The sequence below is a fragment of the Lissotriton helveticus genome, chromosome 1_1, assembly GCF_964261635.1.
Source record: "Lissotriton helveticus chromosome 1_1, aLisHel1.1, whole genome shotgun sequence".
In the NCBI taxonomy this organism is placed as follows: Eukaryota; Metazoa; Chordata; class Amphibia; order Caudata; family Salamandridae; genus Lissotriton; species Lissotriton helveticus.
The window spans coordinates 604,827,346-604,841,059 of record NC_136057.1 but is presented as its reverse complement, the minus strand read 5'-3'; positions in this window follow the sequence as shown (position 1 = coordinate 604,841,059).

The window sequence follows — 13,714 nt, the reverse complement described above, 5'->3', positions numbered from 1 at the left end:
AATCTCTTTTCTCTATTAATCTATTTTTGATTCAACCATTAACTAATCTTCTCTTGTTCTCCTCTTGGCTTTCTTCATAGTTCTAAGCAAGTTAATATTCGCTAAAGCACCGACAATCTTTAATTACCACTTCTATTTGGTTCTGCTTTGTCGTCTTCTTTCTTGACACAACATCTGGTTCTCTGCACACTTTTTCGGGTGCCTGTTCTTTCCATTTTATCTCGACAGTGAATTTTTTATAGTAGGACAGTTTCTTGATATAATCTAATGTCCTTTAGGGGTTAGTCACATCTGTATATTTATGTATTGTTTTTATGTTTACAGCCTTGAGAAAGTCTTGGTACGGACTGTGTACCGACGAAACACGTGTTGGCTGTTCCTTTGATGTTTTTGAATAACAAATACATAAGGACTTCGGCTTGATCATCTTGTCTCAAGGAGTACATTATTGATGAAATGTGCATATACTATTATCACCTTGCTTTGATTTGTGATATAAAACTGTTATGACTAATAGGTCAATGTTGACACTGTTTGCAGGATAGTACTTAACTGACACCCTTTTTTGTAATACTGCAAGGAACAGAAGTAGTGCCATACTCTTGTGGGTTTTCGGTGGCTGGCTGAGGACCAGGCAGCTGGTGACGCCTCAGGGCAGCAGCTGATCTACTGGGAGAATAATCTGCTGTATAGTGAGTCTAAGGTTCCAGAGCCTGGTGCAGCACGTGTGTTGGTGGCACCCCAGCACTTTAGGACCTTCCTTCTGGGTCTGGCTCATGATGTTCCACTGGCAGATCATTTGCGGCAAAACAAGACCTTTGACAAGCTTGTGACCCACTTTTATTTGCCTCAAGTGAGGAAGGCCTCAGATGCTTTCTGCAGGTCCTGTCCTACCTGCCAGGCAGTTGGCAAGTCAGGGGGGAGGTGCAAGGCCCCAGCTGCAACATTTCCCTGTCATTAGCACCCCTTTTGAGTGGGTTGACATTGACACTGTGAGGCCTCTAGACCCCAAGACAGCAATGTGTAACAAGTTAATTCTGCTATTGGTGGACCGTGCCACCCTGTACCTGGAAGCTATCCCTCTGAAGACAGTGATTGTGCCCATAGTTGCACTGATGGGGATCATTACCCGTGTGGTTTCCCCAATGAAGTGGTATCTGACCGGCGTACCAAATTCATGTCCAACTACATGAAGTCCATGTGGAAGGAGTGTGAGGTAACCTTTAAGTTCACCACTCCCCAAACCAATGGGTTGGTTGAAAGGTTCAACTGTACCCTCAAAGGCATGATTATGGGTCTACATGAACCCATGAGTCTTAGTGGGATGTCCTTCTTCCTTGCCTTTCATTCACCTACACGGGGGTTCCACAGAGGTGGGTTGGCTTCAGCCCTTTTGAACTTCTATAAGGATGTCCTGTGAGAGGGCCTCTCAGTTTGCTTAAGAAAGGCTAGGAGCAAGCTCCCTAGAAGCCACCCCAGGACGGTAGCTTGCTACATGCTGGTGTTCCGCAACCAGACAGCTCGCTTCCGGAAGCTCACACTGAAGAACCTGAAAGCTAGCCAGGAGGACATGAAAGAATGGTATGATCAGAATACCACTCTGGTTGAGTTTCATCCTGGTCAAAAGGTGTGGGTAATGGAGCCAGTGGAGCCCTGGGCCCTGCAAGACCATTGGTCTGGGCCTTTTGAGGTGAAGGAGTGCAAGAATGATGTCACCTACTTGGTGGTGCTCAAGACTGTGAACCGCCTTAAGCTCCACTTTGAGAGGTCTGAGATTACCATGCTTCTGGTTACTGATGTTTGGGTGGAAAAGGAGAGTTAACCCCTCCCGGACTCATATCTTCCAAAGAGCAGGATGGGTCCGTGGAGGGTGTCAGCCTCTCCGTTACAATGACCCTAGATCAACAGAGAGACTGCTGTCAGTTGCTGGAGCAGTTTGGCTCTTTGTTCTCCCTTACCCCAGGGCTCACTACATGGTGTACCCATGATATTGATGCTGGGGACAGCACACCTGTAAAGAACAATGTTTATAAGTTGTCTGATGAGGTAAGAGCCAGCCTTAAGGAGGAGGTCTCAGAGATGGCAGCGTTAGGGGTTATTGAGACCTCAAACAGCCCAGGATCCAGCTAATTCGTGTTGGATCCCAAGGCCGCCCCTCCAGTTGTCACACCTGACCTTAGGTCTGTGTGGACTACAGTTGGCTCAATGCCGTCACCCGGACTGATGCACACCCATCCCCAGAGCTGATGAGCTCATTGATCGGGTTGGAGCTGCCAAGTTCTACAGCACGTTTGTCCTAACATTTGGGTACTGGCAGATTGCCTTGACCAAGGGGGCTAAAGGGAGGTCAGCATTCTCAACACCAGAAGGGCACTACCAGTTCCGAGCCATGCCTTTTGGCTTGAACAATGCCCCTGCCTCCTTACAGACTGGTTAATTGGGTCCAGACTGGGTTGGAGAACTTCAGTGTCGCCTACCGTTAGAATAGAAATATTTGTGTTTGTGCATTGCCTATGTGAAGTTAGCATTCGCTGTACCATTTTCTGTTCAGGCGCCATTTTGAATTATGATCAAAACAAATCCTTTGCTATTTCTGAGAAAAGGCCTCTGTTATGTTTAGTTTCTGCAATGTTAGGTTTTGTTTCACTAATGAATAGACTGTTAACATTAGTGCATACCTTTCTCTCTAGATAAAGGCCCTCTCCCACTAGTCTGGTGATGGGCCCGACTGGAACAACCTTGGACTTTGCAACTTTGTGTAAAATACGAGTGCTGAAACCGTTTTCTTCTTGTATTCTATTGATTAGCCGCAGCTGCCTGGAAAATTCCACCATGGGTATGTTTTAGCTCAGTTACGAAACATACATAATGTATTTCTTTACGCATGTCGATTTCAGTCCCTCTGCATCACTCCTAGCGACTGTGCTCTGGTCTGAGTGTATATGAATAAACAGTTATTGGTTTATATTCTCTACTGTCTGACCGACTCTTCATTTGGCATGCAATGCTGAAAGGTGCTCATTAGTGACCCGGGTAACCCTAATCGGGGCACTTCCTTCAGTTGGCGCCCGAACAGGGTCACCTTCAGGTGATTGATCCATCCCCTTTACGCAGACGGAGGGGAGGCCGAGGACATCGTCGGGCCGGACAGTTGGCTCAGGGATCCCTGCACAAAGAGCATTATTTGCTTGCAGCTGCCCCTTCTATCCTGCTGGACAGTGCCTCGCCCCGTGGTCATCCCAAGTGGGGTACTGAACAGTGAAACCCTTGGATCTGACCGTTTGGTCTGAAGAGTCAGCAGTGGAGAATTGATCAGTTTGTGCTACTCATATCAGGTGAGTTTGTTTTGGTTCTTTGAGGATATGGTACCATTGTGGTTTGAGTTTTGTATGGTCTGAGGATCGTTTTTGATAAAAGTATTTGCAATTACTTTGCTAGGTAAAATCAACAAACTTGTTTTCCTTTTAAAATGCCTACTCTTAGTAAAATCGTGTATTCGTGTTGTTGATATTGTTCTGCAGATGCTCGATTGGTAGAAGCTCAGCCGGCGCCTCCTGCAGCCAGCCCTCATTTTGATATGTATGTGAAAAATGGCCTTGGCCCTATTATGTTTTGTACATAATGCCACAAATATACGAGGGACAATGCTGGGTTGCAGTGGCCGTTGACAGGCACTTTTGATTAACAAAAAATTAGGTTTTACAGGAGCAATAATTTATGAAAAGAAGTAGACAGTCTATGTTTGATTTTCTCAAAACTTGTCAGCAGGAGGCTACACAGAGACGGTTAAAGATGGAGAGAGATGCACGGAAAGGGAAAATGCAACCATTGACACAGAAAGCTGTGGCATATGATAGAGAAAAACAGGAGCCTAGAATTGAACGTGAAGATAGGAGATTTCATTTGCATATAAATAAATCTTATTTGACCAAAGAAGAAGATGATACTTTTGTAGAGGAGATGTTAGACACTACTCGACCCCTGCCCCCTTATGCTCCACAGAGAATATATCCTGCCATTTCTTTACAGTCACAGCAGCCTATTATATCTGTTACGGCTGTTCCTGTATCCACAGCTGTTGCTTTGCCGGCTGTGGCTATGGCACTTCCCGCTCCTTCTTTACCCTTGCCATCTTTAGTAACTGTGTCCCTCAGCACATTTACTGTTTCGACTCCTGTATCCTCCATTCTGCCTCCTCTGGCGCAACCACCAGCAACATTTGTACCTGTCACTTCTGTTGTTTTTCCTTCCATGGTTTTTCATCCTCCGACACCTTTGAATGTAGAGACACCACTGTGCGGATTTGATGATAGAGATTGGATGAAATTCAAGGAGTGAATAGACCCATTAGTGCAATCTGGGGTGGGGAAACGAACAAGTAATAGCCAACCAGGCTGCGCAGTGGGCTCGTAATGCAATTTTTAGTGTGGAGGATGTTTGGGAAGTCATGCAAGATTTGGAACCCTTTATACAGCAGCAGGCCCTTAAGCAAATGTCAGCTACGTTGATTAGTCTTTGGCAACAACATACCGAGACCGAAGCGCCTCAGATTTTATTTGATATTAGAGATCGTGTGTATGCTGCTGACTTGGAACCAGGGCAAGTATTTGGGAAAGTTACAACTTTTGTTATTTAAAGCAGTAGATTACATGAGAGGAGCCCTACTCCTGTATCTCAGTTTACGATGAGGGAGGTCCATCCTATATATCACCAAGAAATCCCTGAGATAACGGACCAGCACTCAAAAGTTACTAGACCAGCTGTAGCGGCCAGTTTCAGGAACAATGGGTTTATACTCCATGGAAAAGAAGTGAGGTTCTAGCCTTAAGGCTCATTTGCCTGATCCTAGGAAGAATCATACAGCTTATTATGAAGAATTGACAGAGGCTGCCTCTTCTACTGTAATGACTCTTGCTGATATTGAAATGTTATATTGTCTTCTCATTACGGTTAATGTTTGGAGACAGGTTGATACTCAACACCACATCACGGAGTCGGATGGTACATTGGATGTGATTAAAGGATAGGATCAGGAAAGGAAGTCAGGTGATAAACCCCGAGCCGAGATATCAGCTTTGCCAGGCTGCATTATTACACATCTGCATTCCCTTATGCCGCCTAAGAAGGTACACTGGGATAAATAGACAGCTTCTTGACAGAATAAGGATGAAAGAGTGTCTGATTTCTTAACACGGTTCGAAGATACATTTTTGGCCTATAGTGGGTAGCATATGTCTATTGAGGGAGGAGTTTGATTGTTGATAGATTTGTTTCTAATCTTCATCTTGAAATTGCGACTCATTTACAGGCATCTGAGAGTACTTGGTCCACCTCTTCCCCCTCTGTTATTTTGAAAATGGCTCAGTTTACTATGAACATCGCGATCAGAAGGAAAATGCTAGGACTGATAAGAAACACAAGCATTTAAAGACAAAGGTGTTGTTACAGCAAGCGTTTTGGGGAAATAACAGGGGACGGGGTAGGCCTTCTAGGCAGCTTCCACGTACCAGTAGACAACCTTCAATGACACCTTTGGGGCCAAATCAGTGTGCCGATTGTAAGGAAGAGGGTCATTAGCGTAGCCAGTGCCCTGTGCTTTTACAGAAAGTTGCAGCTCCTAGAGGGCGAGGTTCTGGTGGACGGATCGTGGGATAGAGTGTGCTCAGAATGCCACTGTTTTACAGGGTCGTTCTGATAATAATTACTTTGAGGACCCTTGTGATGGTCATTATTATCATGATGATTATGATACCGATGAAGCAACAGGTATGTCCTATAGTTAGGACAGCCAGGGGCAGGGAGAGGGACCAGTTCCAATACCTGTAGATTAGCGTGGCCCTTATTTCACAGTGGATTTGCAAGGCTCGACTAAGGAATTTTTGGTGGACACAGTGCTACAATATTAATAAAGCTCATTTTTACCTCCAGAGGAGTGTTGGAGTTTCTGTGTGAGTAAGTGGTGTGCGTAAGTTCAGATTACGCAAGTGGGCAAAGCAATACATTTTGGCGTAGTCGGTGGCAGAATTCGTAAATTACGTGGGGAGTAACATGTTTAAAAAGATGAAAGGTGGTTTTGGTTCCTTGGCACCGTGTGAAATCCCTTTAGCCCCCATGCAAATTCCTGGCTGGGATGCCACGCCGTACTCCGCGCTGGCGCGTGAGTATTCTAAAAGCTCAGGATTAAGTGAGAGCTGGTTTGACTGTCTGGGCGAAACAACGCCAGAAGATGTTTTAAATTGTTTACGGAAGGTTCCTGTGGAGAAAGGCAAAGAATTATGTACAGTGGGTCGCAGAGGTTGGGCTCTCTTGCATGCCTACCATCAAGTTTTTGACAAATGTTTATCTCTGCAGCGGGAACAGTTGAGCTTAGAAAAACAACTTATTGAAGCTAAGAATATTTCTACGATGCTTTCCTGTCAGAATAAGTTATTACAAGATAAGTTAGAAACATATCAAATGATAGCAGAAAGGGCTGTAGTCCGTGTCGCTGCATATAGATACAATATAGATACAAGAAAAGGAGGGGGCGAGTGAGCAAGAGGAAAGTCCATTTAGCGATTGCCAAAGCAGGCTTAGATTTTGATCCATCGACTTGGGACTCCAACATCTGGGAATCGTCAGAGTTCTCCTCAGAAGGAGAGTAGCCCTTACAGTGGGAGAGACAGGACGAAGAGGGAAAAAATGCTAAGAGAGTGGAAGCGCAGCCCATTCTAAGACGGAACCTTCAAATCGCTCCAGGGAACCCAGATGGAGTAATGCTAAATAGCCTGGAGGATTTTACTCAGCAGGAAATCAGTGATCTTTTAGTGAGGTTTAGACAGAAGCCTGGCGAGATGCTATTAGCTTGGATGGTGCGCCTCTATGATCACGGTGCTTCTGGGTCATGTTAGACGATGGGGATGCTGCCAAATTTTGTACTCTCAGTACTGATCCCGCTGTGCAGGGATGCTTCCGAACTTTCCACGGTGATGACCAAACAACCCTGTTGCAGCTAGCTGCGTGGGGGTGTGGTCACAGGTACCCCACAGATTCAGACAGGCCCGGGAATGAAAAACCATGGTTCACCCTAAGAGATGCCTTACAGAGAATTAAGGAGATGGGGATGAAACTGGCTGTTCTTGTAGGTGAGGCGCATAATTTGATGGGTCAGTTAATGACTGTGTCGATGCGAAACAAAATCATTTGTTTGGCTCCCCCTGCATATAAAGCGGTGATAATGACTTTGTTAATTAATCAAACTGGTAATACTATAGGAGAAGTAGTCGAGGCAGTGGGTGAGCTGGGAGAGCTTGGGGAATGGGCCAAGCCAGACAGGGCTTCGCCCTCAGAGTCCCGCTCTGATAACAACCGAGTGACCCGACGTGATATGTTTTTGGCACTGCTAAACGATGGGGTGTCAAGGAGTGAGATTGATGGTATTGAGACCAAAAGCATGTGGGAAATGTACCGTAAGCGAGGACTGGGTAGGAAGGAGGGGAGTAGGCATTTGAATAGAAAAGATATCAAGAAAGTGAGTCGCAGGGAAGCGGAGCCTGAGGAGAAGCATGAAAAAGGAGAGAGAGAGAGAGAGAGAGAGAGAGAGAGAGAGAAAGAGAGAGAGAGAGAGGGAATCTCATGTGAGAGTGACAAAAGAGAAAGGTTGGGACCGAGATTACACAGATTCAGATGGAGACCGGGAAGAGAAGGAGTTGTTCCCTGAGGGTTACCCAACATTGTATTCAGATCTGCGCCGGGACCTGCGCCGGGCAGATGCAGAGCTGCACATGCGAAAATTAGATTAGGAAATGGGCCAAGCTCAGGTGCAGAGATGGGCTCGCAAAGATAATAGACCACATGTGAGGGTTGAGATCTATTGGAAAAATAGAAATGCTCAGGAGGTGCAGGCTTTGATAGACACCGGAGCGGAGGCCACATTGATACATGGCAATCCACGAAAATTAAAAAAACAGTATTTTACTATCACAGGTTTGGGAGGACAGGAAACACCAGCAGTGCAAACGGTAATTCAAATGAAAATAGGCAGACTTCCCAAGAGAGCATACACTGTTTTGATTGTGCCTATTCCCGAGTACATCATTGGCATTGACATTCTTAAAGGTATGACCCTATATTTAGATGATGGTTGCTATCAGTTTGGGTCAAAGCAGTACTTCTCGGTGGTTGCTGTGAGGGTGGGGCGCTTGAAGATTCCCCCAGTAAAGGTGACCCAAGCAACAAAAGTAGCTCACATAAAGCAGTACAGGATTTCAGGGGGACATGATGAGATTACCGCAACCATACAGGACTTGGTGGAGGCGGGGATGGTGAGACCGATTACCACGGCGTGGAATAACCCAGTGTGGCCCTTGCACAAAGCGGATGGAAGCTGGCACATGACAGTTGATTACAGCGAGCTTAATAAGCATATGCCCCCATTGACAGCCGCGGTCCCAGACACCATCACTTTGATTGAGAAATTTCAGAAACACAATGGGACATGGTATGCGGCACTTGATATTGCCAATGCTTTTTTTACGATTCCAATTGCCCCCATGTGCCAGGAGCAATTCTCGTTCTCATGGAGTGGTAGGTAGTTCACGTTTACATCCCTGCCAGTTGGGTATTTACATAGTCCCACGATCTGTCACCGGCTGGTGGCAGAGCATTTGGACGAGGTGTCAGTCATTCCTGGAGTACAACTTTGCCATTACATCGATGATGTGTTGATTCAAGGAGAGACCCAAGAACAGGTGCAGGCTCAACTAGACAGAGTTGTCGAGCACTTGCAAAGCAAAGGGTGGGTGATTAACCCCGAGAAGGTGCAGGGACCCTCCCAGAGTGTGAAGTTTTTAGGCATTCAGTGGCATCAGGGACACAGGGAAGTGCTGCCACAAGTGAGGCAAAAGATCAAAGAGTTTGCAGTACCAAAAAACAGGAAGGAGGCACAGCTTTTCATTGGATTGTTTGGTTTTTGGAGGCAGCACATTCCCCATTTGAGTCCGATTTTGGCCCCTCTGTACAAGGTTACGCGGAAGCATGAGTTTGAGTGGGGGGAGGTCCAGCAACAGGCGTGTGAGTCAGCGAAGGAGGCTATACAGCGTGCCTTGGATTTATGGCCCATACGAGAGGGAAGCATTGATTTACATGTAACTGTCCAGGATCAATATGCAACCTGGAGCCTGTGGCAAAAGCAGGGCAGACAGAAGGTGCCCCTTGGGTTTTGGACAAAGAAATTACTTGATGCTGGAGAGCGGTACACTCCTTTTGAGAAGCAGTTGTTGGCATGTTATTGGGCTCTGGTGGATACCGAGCAGTTGACCCTAGGACACAATGTGTTTTTGAGACCTGAGATACCTATCATGCAATGGGTGATGAGGTCACCCAAGACACACAGGATTGGGCATGCACAGGAGGCTAGCGTCATAAAGTGGAAGTGGTACATACAAGACAGAGCACGAGTCGGTCCTAAAGGTACCGCAGTGCTGCATGAGCAAGTGGCGCAGACTCCTGTAGCAGATGCAGGAATGTTGCAAGATGTACCCAAAGTGCGAGAGTCCCCGGTGAAATGGGGTGGGCCTTTTTCAGAGTTGTCCGTGGAGGACAAAAAGCATGTGTTGTTTACAGATGGCTCAGCCTGATATGTGGGGACCAAGAGACATTGGAAGGCAGTGTCATATAATCCGGTGACCAAAAAGTTGTTGTCAACTACTGGAGAGGGAAGAAGTAGTCAGTTTGCAGAATTGTATGCTGTTTACAAGGCTTTAAAGCAAGAGCTCCCTGGTATATGTCACATTTACACTGATTCATGGTCTACGGCCAATGAGTTAGCCACTTGGCATCCCACATGGCATGCTCACAATTGGATGATTCACAATAGGAAGGTTTGGGGAAAGGAGTTGTGGCAGGAGATTTGGGAATTGTTGTCCCAGAGTACAGTCACAGTTTATCATGTCGATGCTCATTGCCCGACTGACTCACTAGAGCGTTGGTGAAATTCCTTTGCAGACCAAGAAGCGAAGATTCGTGAAGCTGAGGTGGAGTCGCAGGATTCTGACGTGGTGGGCATGGCTAAATGGGCGCATCAGAAAAGTGGACAATTGGGCAAGCGAGCCACTAGCAGGTGGGCTGAAAGTAGAGGGATGTATATTCCCCTAGATTTTATGAAGACTGCAATAATTTACTGTCCTGTTTGTCAGCATACTCAGCACAGACCAGTTCCACAGGTAGTGAGAGGCCAGTTAGTTAAGAACCGGGCCTTATGGGCCTGACGGCGCAGGGCACGCCTTAAATCTCCGAGTTCACCTGCCTTGTCGGACAGAGACACGAGACACTTTGTTAGGCGTAGAAAAACAGGTTTATTAGCTGCAGCTAAGCACAGTTGTCCCAGAAGTACAGAGTAGGTTCTCAGGAGACTGCCACTTTTACTCAGTGGCGCACAATCTTTTATAGCACACATATTTACAACAATATACTCCCAATACATACAAGGCTAGCCAATAGGGAAAGTTGAAAAACAAGCTATCAAGTATCCCAAATACGTCCTCCTTTCAGACCCTGTGTGTCACCCCTCCCCACAAGTTAATCAGTGCTAGTGCCTACAATCCAATTTGCAGGTGGCAGGACGTACTTGTGTGCCTCAAAGGATAGTTGTGTAACAAGAGAATACAAGGAGAGAATAGCGAAGGCCAGTCGGATAAGATAAAGTCAGGAAAGAATAGGGAGAGCCGAGCAGTCAGTCGAGACAGGGATCCATCAGCCTAGACATGGATTAGTGGACTCGGCCAGACCCTGACATCGGTTTCGTAAACAAGGGCAGGGGGTTACTTTTTAACAGAAGAGACACGTAGCAGCTGGAGAAGGCAAAAACACTCTGTTCGCCGTGCTGCCTGAGTGAAGGCAACACAAAATGGCGACGGGACACAAAATGGCGGCCGAATACGGGACAAAGTCGAAAACCGAAGAACCTCAGACCCTCCTTTTGCCATTACTCAGGCAAAATACAAAGGACTCAAGTTAGTCTGAGTCGATGTCAATGGCCATGAGGTCATCGAACTGTTGCTGCAACATCATTTTAATGTTCTCTGTTTTCTGTGACACAAGCCTTGGGACACACATGGTGGCACAAAGACCGCAGATGGCAGGGCCACACTGTAAACAAAGACAACAAGAGAAAATGATGGCCAAAACCATTCCAAGGAAGGTTAATACCTACCATCCCCATGTGGACAGTAGTCCCCAAAACCATCCCATCACAGACCAATCTCCTGTGTCCTGGTGAATCGACTCGGAAATTACGTGCAATTTAGAGATGGCTTGGTATACCGTAGGGGCATTATCAGGAATATAAATGCAGCAAATAGACCCGATCAATTTACAGACTCCTCCGCGATCTGCAAGAACAATATCTAGAACCATCCGGTTCTGAAAAGTCATAAGGCAGTCCGCCTGAAGTTCGGCTGTTAGATTACTCAAGGCTCCAGAAGTCACATTTATGGTAGCTTCAACAACACAAACTAACTGTCTAATGTTTCTACTATTGGCCATTGGGCCCCAGAAAGGAAGGAACCCTTTGAAAAAGTCCCCTCCCTCTTGTCCTGCTGTGTCTTTGGAATCGATAACCCCTCTGCCATATCTATTTCTGTGATGACCTGAAGGAGCAGTGTATGTCGGAGGGAGAAGAAAAGCCACACAACACGTTCCTGAAAAATTGGTGGGGAGCCACGTGTAGGCTCTGTCGTGGCAGACAAAGTATGTGCCCTGAGATGGTACTAATGGTGAAGAAATCTGGGATGAATAGATGTATGTAAGGAACAAACACTCTTTTCCTGTTGGTTTTTGGTATTTTGACCATTTATCTGTAAACACAAATTGCCTCGGTGAGGTATGGTCCAAATTGGTGGGGATCTCCTTAGTCTAGCCTTATCTGTGAGGCTAGCAACGTAACGAGTCATGTTCCAACCATCATACGCTCGTTTCTCAGCAACAGGGATCTTACCACTTTCGGCAACTCTAACCATAGCCACTATTCCCTTTATCAAAGAACCATGACTAAAATCTGCTCCACCACCATATGGACCAACGAGAGGATGTCGAAGTTGATTCTGGTATGCATTAGAAAACATGGCCAAATAGGCCCAAGCGGAACCTTCATAAGAAAACGGAAGGACTAAATATGGCATCCCTTTTTCTGTGTTATGGGGCATGAGTCCACAAACCCAACAGTCAGTAGTATTGACTGCCAGTTGATGCTGATGCAACAGCTGGATGAATGAATTGTTAAAGTATTCTGTTCTCCTAATTTGTTCGTGTTCTGGGAGTGTATGGAACTGATGCGGGGAAGCAGTAGTGGAAAAAGGCAAAGAAACAGAAGTAGGAACAGGTGCTTGCTGCATAGTGTGAACAACCCAACCCACACAAGTCAATAAAATACATGAACATATTAAAACGCACAAGGCTACACCACATGGACTAAACAACAGTTTCTTATATTTACTTTTCATTTCTTGATTTTTATCATTCTTTTCCAATTCAATATCCATCCTCTAAAGCGTTGCTCAGGGTAATCTTCCTAGATCACTTAGTTGTGATTATTAGCCGTCCTATGACACTGCAAGTCCTGCAGACCTACTGCCACTACTCAGGTCACAGCCTAAGACTCCTACCTTGACCCTGCAACTTGACGAATGGAGAAAAAAAAATTCTCTTAAGAGTGTAACCAGAAAAAGGAAAAGTTTAATTGTTCTTAATCAGTCTAGGTCTCAGGTTGTACCGGGTCTTGTCAGGTACCGTTTGTTCTCGAAACAAAATCTCTGAGTTTGTTGTGTTCAATCACAGATGTGATGGTACAGCTTCTTGCAACACATCGTCGTCTTCATTTTCAGACCTTGTCCTATCCAGACGTGCACTACTGAAAGGTACCAACCGAGGGACCCTTTCGCCTTCACTATTACCTACACCCTTGCGGACCCACTGGTCAAAAGGCAAAGGCAAAGGTACACTCTTGCAGTGCACGCCATGGATCCAGTTCTTTCCGACGACCTTTACTGCTGTACGTGTCACCAGAAGAACTTGCCGAGGCGGCCCCCAACGAGGTACCAGATTCTTCTTTCGCTGAAAATTCTTCGAACAGACCCAGTCCCCGGGTTGGATGGAGTGACCAGGGTCTGCGGAGGCCTCCGGCAAAGCGTTTTGAACCTGCTGATGAAGAACACGCAATTTAGTGGTGAGGTCATGCAAGTAGTCAATCAACATAGGATACGGAATATCGGAGTACTTTTTAGGTCGAGGGACTCCCAGACGTTAGCTGGGCGTCCAAAAACAACCTCGTATGGGCTGAGTCCCAAGCAAGAGTGTACAGCTGTTCTCGTAGATCGGAGTGCCAAAGGTAAGGCATCGGGCCAAGCAAGACCCGTGCTGGCCTGAATCTTTGCCAGCTTGAGCTTGAGAGTGCCATTATAGCACTCTACCAAGCCTGCTGACTGAGGGTGGTTTGCCGCATGGAATTTCTTTCTAATACCAAGACCCGCACACACCTTCTGCATAATTTGGCCTACAAATTCACTTCCATTGTCACTCCAGACAATTCGCGGCAAACCAAACCTCGGGAAGAATTCCTTCAAGAGGACTTTGGCAGTGGACAAAGCAGTATTATCCGTTAGGGGGTAGGCCTCTATCCATCTGGAAAAGGTAGACACCACCACCAGAACATACTTAAGGTTGTTGCAATGTTCCATAT